Source organism: Callorhinchus milii, unplaced genomic scaffold (genome assembly GCF_018977255.1).
Source record: "Callorhinchus milii isolate IMCB2004 unplaced genomic scaffold, IMCB_Cmil_1.0 Scaffold9, whole genome shotgun sequence".
NCBI lineage: Eukaryota > Metazoa > Chordata > Chondrichthyes > Chimaeriformes > Callorhinchidae > Callorhinchus > Callorhinchus milii.
In genome coordinates this window covers 22,113,669-22,122,101 of record NW_024704750.1, presented here as the reverse complement: position 1 = coordinate 22,122,101, position 8,433 = coordinate 22,113,669, and the positions used below count along the sequence as shown (strand labels likewise).

General features: G+C 39.7%; 1 long non-coding RNA gene across 1 annotated transcript; it reads left to right on the top strand.

The window, feature by feature from the left end:
* The first annotated feature begins 1,272 nt into the window (after window positions 1–1,272).
* On the top strand, window positions 1,273–8,432 carry LOC121849710. Its single transcript, XR_006085308.1, has 3 exons — window positions 1,273–1,403; window positions 7,508–7,757; window positions 8,380–8,432. It is a non-coding gene; the product is annotated as an uncharacterized LOC121849710 (long non-coding RNA).
* The last annotated feature ends 1 nt before the right edge of the window (window position 8,433 follows it).

The following is an 8,433-nucleotide window of genomic DNA, read 5'->3' as shown; positions in this document are numbered from 1 at the left end:
ATCATTTTCATTTCAGCATTATTCTAGGATTATATTGGTCATTTTGGCAAATTATTTGGAAAGCATTTATTAATTAGAATAATAATTCTTGCATTTGATATAGCAGCTTATCACATCTTCGAAATGTCTCAAAGCACTTCACAGAATATACTGTAAAGTGAATTGACTGTATATTTTACATTTCTGTGATTGCATCAGTCAGCCACTGTTTTCCTAGTACATAGACATGATGACTGCAAAAATCCAGTGTTGACTGAGTCTTGTTTAAATTCAGTCAAATGCTTTGGTTAACTCCAATAAAGAAGAGACAAGATGAGAAGTTAACAGCAGGATTGAATGGCTGATATTTTTATTCTGCTGCTCTGTAACGGATAATGAATTAGGCTGAACTAATGTAATTTCTGTAAGTAACTATTATCTTCCTAATAGATATCAGCTTTTTTTATTGCTGAGCCCAATGATGCATGTTATCTTAATAAAATAGCCCTTGTAATGGTAATGAACAAATGTTGAATCTGACTGGCCTCCCTTTATGAAATGATTAAATTCATAACCATGTTAATGGGTGTAATTGAAAATTGCAGTCCATTACATTTTTGCTTTATCTAGTTAAGGCAAGCTGCTAAACGCAAATTGTGGTGATATAATAATAATCCTTGCCACGTCCAAGACATCTCAAAGCGCTTCACAGGATGCACCGTAAAGTGAATTGACTATTTATTTTGTGGGCGAAACTCGGCAGCCAATAGCGCACAGCACAAATAGTCGTGGATTTTCTGATTATCAGATTTCTATTCATATTTTTTTTTAACCCACAAAATATACAGTCAATTCACTTTACAGAATATCCTGTGAAGCACTTTGAGATGTCTGGAAGACATGATAAAGCCCTGTATCAAATGCAAGGATTATTATTATTATTGTTGTTATTATTTCTCTTTGTTTATGTTGGTGCTCAGAATGGAGTTTTTNCACTTAAATTGAATACTTGCTGAGGAGTAAATATTTCTGTTCCTGGCATTCTCGTGACTAATTAATTGTTCCTGCGGGAAATTCCACCCACTGTTCAACAAACAGGAGCAGAGGGTAACCAACTTCTGTTTCCTCTTTTACCGCTGTTGCAAATGTTTCTCTTGAAGATAAAAACAATGGATGTGCTATGCAGATATGTTTGCCCACTTGCAGCTCATGTGAATTTAAAAATATATTTTTACGCACATCCTTCTTTTAAGATTTGATGTTCTCTGCGAGTTCCTGTCTGCCTGGACCAGCGATAAAGGAAGAGGGTTCCAGAGTTTTGCGGTGTAGTGGCTGAAAGCGCACCCACCGATGGTGAAACAGAGGGTACGAGAGACATACAGGGTGACGGAGCCAGTCGAGAAGAGGCAGCGGGTAGCGTGTTGGTGAGTAAGCAGGTCATCTGTATCATCTGCTTCCTGAACGTAGGAGCTGACAATGGAGAAAGTGCCATCCTGGACACAGAGGGCTCGGGGGGGGGTTCTTTTATTTAAAAGCTGGAATCTTCCTTCAGCATAAAAATCAATTTGACAAATTCATTCATTCTGCACCTTGCACTTTTCGCCTACAAAATATAGTCACCACACTTACAGTAAAGCCTGAGAAGCACTTTGAGATGTCCTCCTGAGGTGAAAAGTGTTGTGTCAGATTACAAGATGATTACTTTAAACTGTGATGTTTTTAATGTGAGGCTAAATAGTAAAAAGGACAATCTGTCACTGTTGGGAGTTTGAAGGTTTGGATTTTAATTGTTTTTGGATTTTGGAAGCTTTTCAAAATATTTCAAAGGTTTCTCTTTCTCTTATCTGGTCAGAGGTCATACAGAAATTCCACCCCCAGCCCTCACCCCCCCCCCCCCCCACCCCCAAAAAAAAGACTTCCAATAGTTTGTCTTTATTTAAAAACAAGTTATCTTCTGAGTAGTTGACTGAGGAAGGAAAATCATCTCGTCCCAGCGGACACACAAACACTCCTGTATATTCTTATCTAAATATTTGATTTGTCTATGTTAAATAAATCTGTTTCTCATCATGATTCTGATCCAATTGTTTTATCCCCATATTACTAAAGTGAGCTGGCCACTTAATGACATACAACAACTCGCATTTGTATAGCGCCTTCCTGTCAGATAGTGTCTCAAAACGCTGCACAATGGCCGGGTTGGACACTGAGCTCGGGAGATGGGTGAGGTGACCCATGCACTGTCAAAGACACAGCTACTGAAGGTTATTTATATCCTATTTATAATTTATAATCGTTGAACTGATAGGTTCAGTTTGGTGATTATTTACCAATAAAATGATTTGCGTTACCCAAGAGAGGATGCTATTTGAAAACATAAGAAGACTCGATCTGCTTGCAGTTCCGAGCAGACCAGATGTCTTTAAACAAAAGAAAGCATGAAAATGCGACCACTCAGCTGTGATTTTGATTCACAGCAGGTCCTGTCGATGCGGGAGAAACTTCATAGAAAGTGGTTTCTCCCGCAGAGCTGCTCATGTAAGCAAAGCAGCATGGTGCCAGTGTAACCAACGATGTTGAAAATATTGATGTTCAATTAGACTACAAATGGCCTTGGAAGAATCTCACTGGCAAAGCAGGTCACCGATTACATCCAGCAAACAATGATTGCTTCTCCCTTCAAATAACTGTCTGGCATTGTACTGATCTGCCTTCAGGTTTTGCCAGCCTTTTCCCCGATATCTGAAACTTTGAGCAGGTGAAAGATAAACTTGAGTGGTTGTTCCATTTCAGCTTAGCAGATTAGCCACTAGTTTTTGTGGACATAGTAACTCACTTAAATACACTCTTCCTTTGTTCTGGGGTGACTGTTTAAGAAAAATAGAGATAAGCATGAGGACAGCTTAGAGACCTATATGAGGTCACTAAACTCCCTCAAATAACAACCCAAACTTACTTCATGCTTGCAGACAGAGGAGACCTTTGTGTCCGCCTGCATTTACATTGAGGTCCCTGGGGCTGTGCACTGAATTTGTGGATCATTGAGGCCTCTGCCAGTTAAATAGTTATGGCGAAATGGAAACTATTTTTGGATTGATTCCAGAGAGAGAGTTCAAACATTTAGAATGTTTCGCCTAGAAAAAGGTTATATTGCTTCCCTTACAAACCCTTTTGTGGGCTCACATGGCAGGTCATCATCTTTCTTTGTACTGAATTGGCTGCTGTACTGTACACGTACTTCTGGACCAACATTGGTCACAATCTAGACGATGAGCTGGAAACTGTGATCTTTAACAACCAAGGATACTTTAGCAGCAATAATAATAATCCTTGTATTTAATACAGCTACTTATCATGCCAAAATGTCTGGATGGAATTCAGTTTTTCTGTAATGTGCAGTGACTGTGTATTTTATTGGCAAATTCAGCAGCCAGTTTATGCATTAACAATGTTATGCATCGTTACACATAAATTGTTTAAGACTGAACAGTCTTAAAGTCAATGACAATTTTTTTTCTCTGATTGTGAAACAAATGATTATTTTCTGCTATAGTTATGGGAAGTCATTTAAAGTCATTTAGCTTGGATGAACTTTGTGCTTGGCCTGATGAAATGAGGTAGAAAAAGAGCTCTCTAATTTAAATCATCTTAAATTGATTTGAGAAAAGAATTTCATGGATTCATCAACCTCTTAATTGCCAATGCTGTTCCACACTCCGGTACCAATGTGGAGCAGAATTAATAAAATTATAATAATCCTTAGATTTAATACAGCGCCTATAACATTTGAGGCATCTCAAAGCACATCACAGGGAATTGGCATCAAGTGTAGGAAAATGCAGCAGTCACATACACGCACGCAGCAATTTTCCTCAAACAACCATCAATTTTATCTGGAGGATTATTTGTCAGGAAACTAAGAGAAATTCCTTTCTCGTTTCAAATAGTGTTATGTTGTCTTTAAAGTCCATTTGAATAGACGGATATCACGTTATTTTTTTGATGCCTAAGCGCTCTGGGAAGCTCCGCTGCGTGAGGGACACTATATAAATGAAGGTTATTGATGTTGTTGTCTTATTTACTTTCAAATATCCGCCGCTCTGCCTTGGTACTCGACAGGACTGCCAGCCTGGACTATGAACTCAAATCCTGCCATCTGGCTTGAACGCACATCCTTTTGACCGAGAGGCAAAGGTGCTACCAAACTGATCCAAGCTGACATTTAAAAGTGGAGTCTCAGTGGTTAGGGCACTCGCCTCGCAAGCGAGAGACCTGGGTTTGATTCCTGGGCAGGGCATAATGTTGGGCAAGTTTCCTTACTCCACACGCCTGTTTACCTAGCAGTAGTAGAAACCCGGTTGTTAGTTGATTGGCTTTTCCAGGGTAACAAAAAAATTGGTCACTTCAATCCACAACTGTTTTTGGGACACTGCTGTTCGCAATCAGCTGCCGTGTTTTACCCTCAAAATATACAGTCAGTTCAATTTACAGTATACTCCATCAAATGAATATTAGCCATTTTCATTCTGGGTAATAGGCCAAGAAAAATATTGTAATTTTAATGCCAGTGAAGATGTTGATAATTATTAAACAACATCCTAATTGGAAAATATTATCAAAATTGGATGCATTTGATATCTGGAAACTTTGGGAGCTGGGAAACCGTGTTAGTTTCCATAATTTTACTATAATTAACTTCTTCCAATAAATCATACGGATGCTTTTCATTTAGGAGAAGAAATGTCAAATGTTTTGTTTATGCAGCAGAACACCATGGTTATAACCAGGGGATGTGTGGGAGTTTAGCGCTAATATATTTAATAATAATAATCCTTGCATTTGATATAACGTCTTTTCACATCTTCTAGAAGTCTCAAAGCGCTTCACAGAATATACTGTAAAATTACTGTATGTTTTGTGGGCGAAATGCCAAAAGCATACATTCCGTTTGTGAAAAGCTACAGCTATCTTTACTGCCTTTTTGAATGCTTTACTGTAAACATTTTGATGACTGCAAGATTATTTGAGTAATAGACTAAATTTTACTGTTTTTACATCTAAACTCTGAAATTGATTTTAAGGTAGTTTATCTTGGGAACAGATTTAATACTCATTAGCTTGTAATTTTTTTCCAGTTTGCTACAGTAGATGAAGATTTGGTGAGTGTATATTATATGTGGGAATACTCGGCTATTTACCTAGCAGTAAGTAGGAACCCGGTTGTTATTCGATTGGCGGATTGTTTTCCTGGTGTAATAATCCCTTAAAAATAAATGATAATTTTGTCACTCAATCCACGACTGTTTGTGGGACACTACTGTGTGCAATTGGCTGCCGCGTTTCGCCCATAAAATATACAATCAATTTACTTTATAGTACAATCCGTGAAGCGCTTTGAGACATCTTGAAGACATAATAAGGCGCTATATCAAATGCAAGAATTATTATATACATTTAATAACGAAACAGCCTATATATTTCCAACTTGCCCTATATCTTAAGGGCCCTGTATGTAATGCGACTCGCATTTTAGCACAAAGATGTGAAAGGTATGCATGGTACATTGGAAGCTGGGTCTTAAGAGTCAGAACATCAGCTATAGACTGATGCCAACAACATTTGTCTGGTAAATTCATTTGAGAAAATTAAACCATTAATTGTTGACTACTTGTTAAATTGTCGTGCTGCTCAATATAACAGTAGTAATAAAATGTTAATAGTGACAAAATGTATTTGGTTACCCTGTACTGACCTTCAAATCAGTTACCCCACCCTTCCTCTGCAATCTCCTCCAGTTTCCTCAAGAGAAACTTCTGACAAAGAGATGGCCCAGATGTGACTGCCTCAAAGCCATTAGAAAGAGTGATAGACTGACTGACGTGCAGGCCGCAGCTCTGGTTATTTGAGCCATTGATAAATGACGTTCACATTCCATTCACAATCATAATTCCTGCACAACTGAGTTTAAGATAGTCACCTTATAAAGGTCCAAAATCGTTGATGAGAGTTCAGCAATTTTGCTATAATCTGTAACTTGAATAGTTTCAATGCAATGTTAAAAACAGGGAAATAATGGCGTATTTTCTACAACTGTGACTTTGAAATTTTTTAGCAGTATTTTGAGACTTTTTTCACTGTGTGGCTGACTTAGCGGTGTCACTGGTCAGTTAAAAGCCTATCTCTGGCCTTTTCACTCTTTTTTTCCAGTCTGTTTTGTTATGTTTTAATTCTGCAAGATCCCCCAACTCAGATGCTATTACATTGCGTACTTAGCACAGCATTCATTATTCAGGGTAAAATGGCCAACCACCATTTAGCACTGTGGGGGAAAATGTATTCACCAGAACTGTTACACATCTGATGTGTTGTGTAGCACTTACAGACATCGCTCCATCTATTTTAATCTTCCAAATCTGTTACGCAGAGACAGTCTGGGCACAGGAGTTGTGCGTGGGAAGCTTTCCCTGCAGTGACAAGATAAAGTATACTCAAGTGTCAGTGTGAATGTAAATAGTGCTTGTGATCAGTCCTCCCCATTCATGAAGTCACTGGAGCAGAACTTTTGTGATTTCAAAGTTAACAACCCATACAACATGTTCCTGGTTTTCTCTTGCGGGAAGCTCTTTAAGCTTCCAGCTTGTGAGACGTGGGAGAGACCTTGGTTAGCGTGCAGATATTTTCTTTTGTAACATGATTGGTTGGTGGTTCACTTGAATCAAGGATGTGTTGTCAGCGAGGTTACACTGTGTAGACGTAGAAAAGAAACAGAGGGGAAGGTAAACTCTCCACAACGTTTGACTTCAAGCCAATTTATGATAAATAATGGCTCATTGGATTGATTTCCAAGATCCTCATTTTAGTCTTTAAATCTCTTCCCGTCCTTACCCCATCCCAGCTCTGCAATCTCCTCCAGCCCTACTTTCCTGCTAATTCCCGCCGCTCCACAAACTGCAGTTCGCGGCTCGTCTCTCGCCTCCACAATCAGTGACCGAGCTTTTAGTTACTTTTTCCCCCACTCTCTGCGACTTCCTCCCAAAACCCATTCACCTGAAAATCTTTGACTGTGCCTTCTGCTGCCTCCTTACGACAATACATTATTCCCACTTTCCTCACCACATACTCCAGTCAACCTCTTGAGCCTCTTCTCTTTGACCGTGCCTTCAGCTCCCCTCTCGACTCTCTTCCCCCTCCTTGCTCCCTCCCTTCCCTCCCCTCACCCTGACCATTTCCCCCCCTCCTTGCTCCCTCCCTTCCCTCCCCTCACCCTGACCATTTCCCCCCTCCTTGCTCCCTCCCTTCCCTCACCCTGACCATTTCCCCCCTGCTCGGGTCATGACCCAACTGTACAGCGCCTTGGGACGTCCTCCTGACGTGAAAGGCGCTTTATAAATGGAATCTTGTTGTTGTTGTTGAGCCATTATCCTGTGTGAACGGAGCTACACAAATGTAAGTTGTTGGTAGTCTAGTGAGAGCAGGTACTTTTTCTTTTAAGACTTATAATTAAATGCTGTTTATTTTCATTTAAAAGGTACTCTCATGGATTTGCACAATGACTGTGTGCCAAACCCAAGGAGGAGTCAATGATTGATCATTCCGCCAGTGTATGATGTAATCGGCAGCCAGCCCATCTTCCTCTAATTATCACCACAACATCACGTTGACAAAGTTGTGCACTTTTGGTGTAATGATGCTATCTGCTAACGTGATCGCCACCAACAGATCAGAGTGGGTTTCCTTCAGTGAGGAGCCACAGTGCACACCATATGCAGAAGTTACAGGTGAATTTTTCTGCACGGACGGATTTTTCCCGATTTACCGGGTGTCTGATACATGCGTATATCCGTGCTTAAGAGTCTCTAAACCAAGCTGAGAATTCCGTGCATCCCACCTACACGGAAATCCCAGAGATAGATTGTTAGAATGCAGTGTGTTCTCTCTTTCCCTGGAGAGACACATCCTGCTTACCTAATTCCCGAATGTATTAGGCACCGGTTGGCAAAAGCCAAGGCTTGGGGACCCCAGAGTGTGCGTTGGGGTAACTGCTGGAGTCTAACCAGCTAAAACCACAATACAGCAACCCAGTGGCCTGTTTGTATTGACAAGTCCTAAAGTACTGAACTGCCTTTAATTACTTCCGAACCAATTTTTTGTTTGGTTGAGGGTATGTTTTTATATCTGAGTTAAGAGCAGAGTGACTGAGAAATGCCATTCATATAATATAATATTAATTATCCTTGCATTTAATATAGTGCCTTATCACATCATTGAGACATCTCAAAGCGCTTCACAGGATATACAGTACTGTAGTGTTCATAGAATGTGAGTAATTGTTGGTTCCTAGGGTTAGAAAAGCTTCTCCATGTCTGTGATAAACTAATATTTTATGAATTGCATTTAAAGGTCGTAAATACTATTCCCAAGTCTCTGATGAATCGTTTGAAGATGGTCACTTTC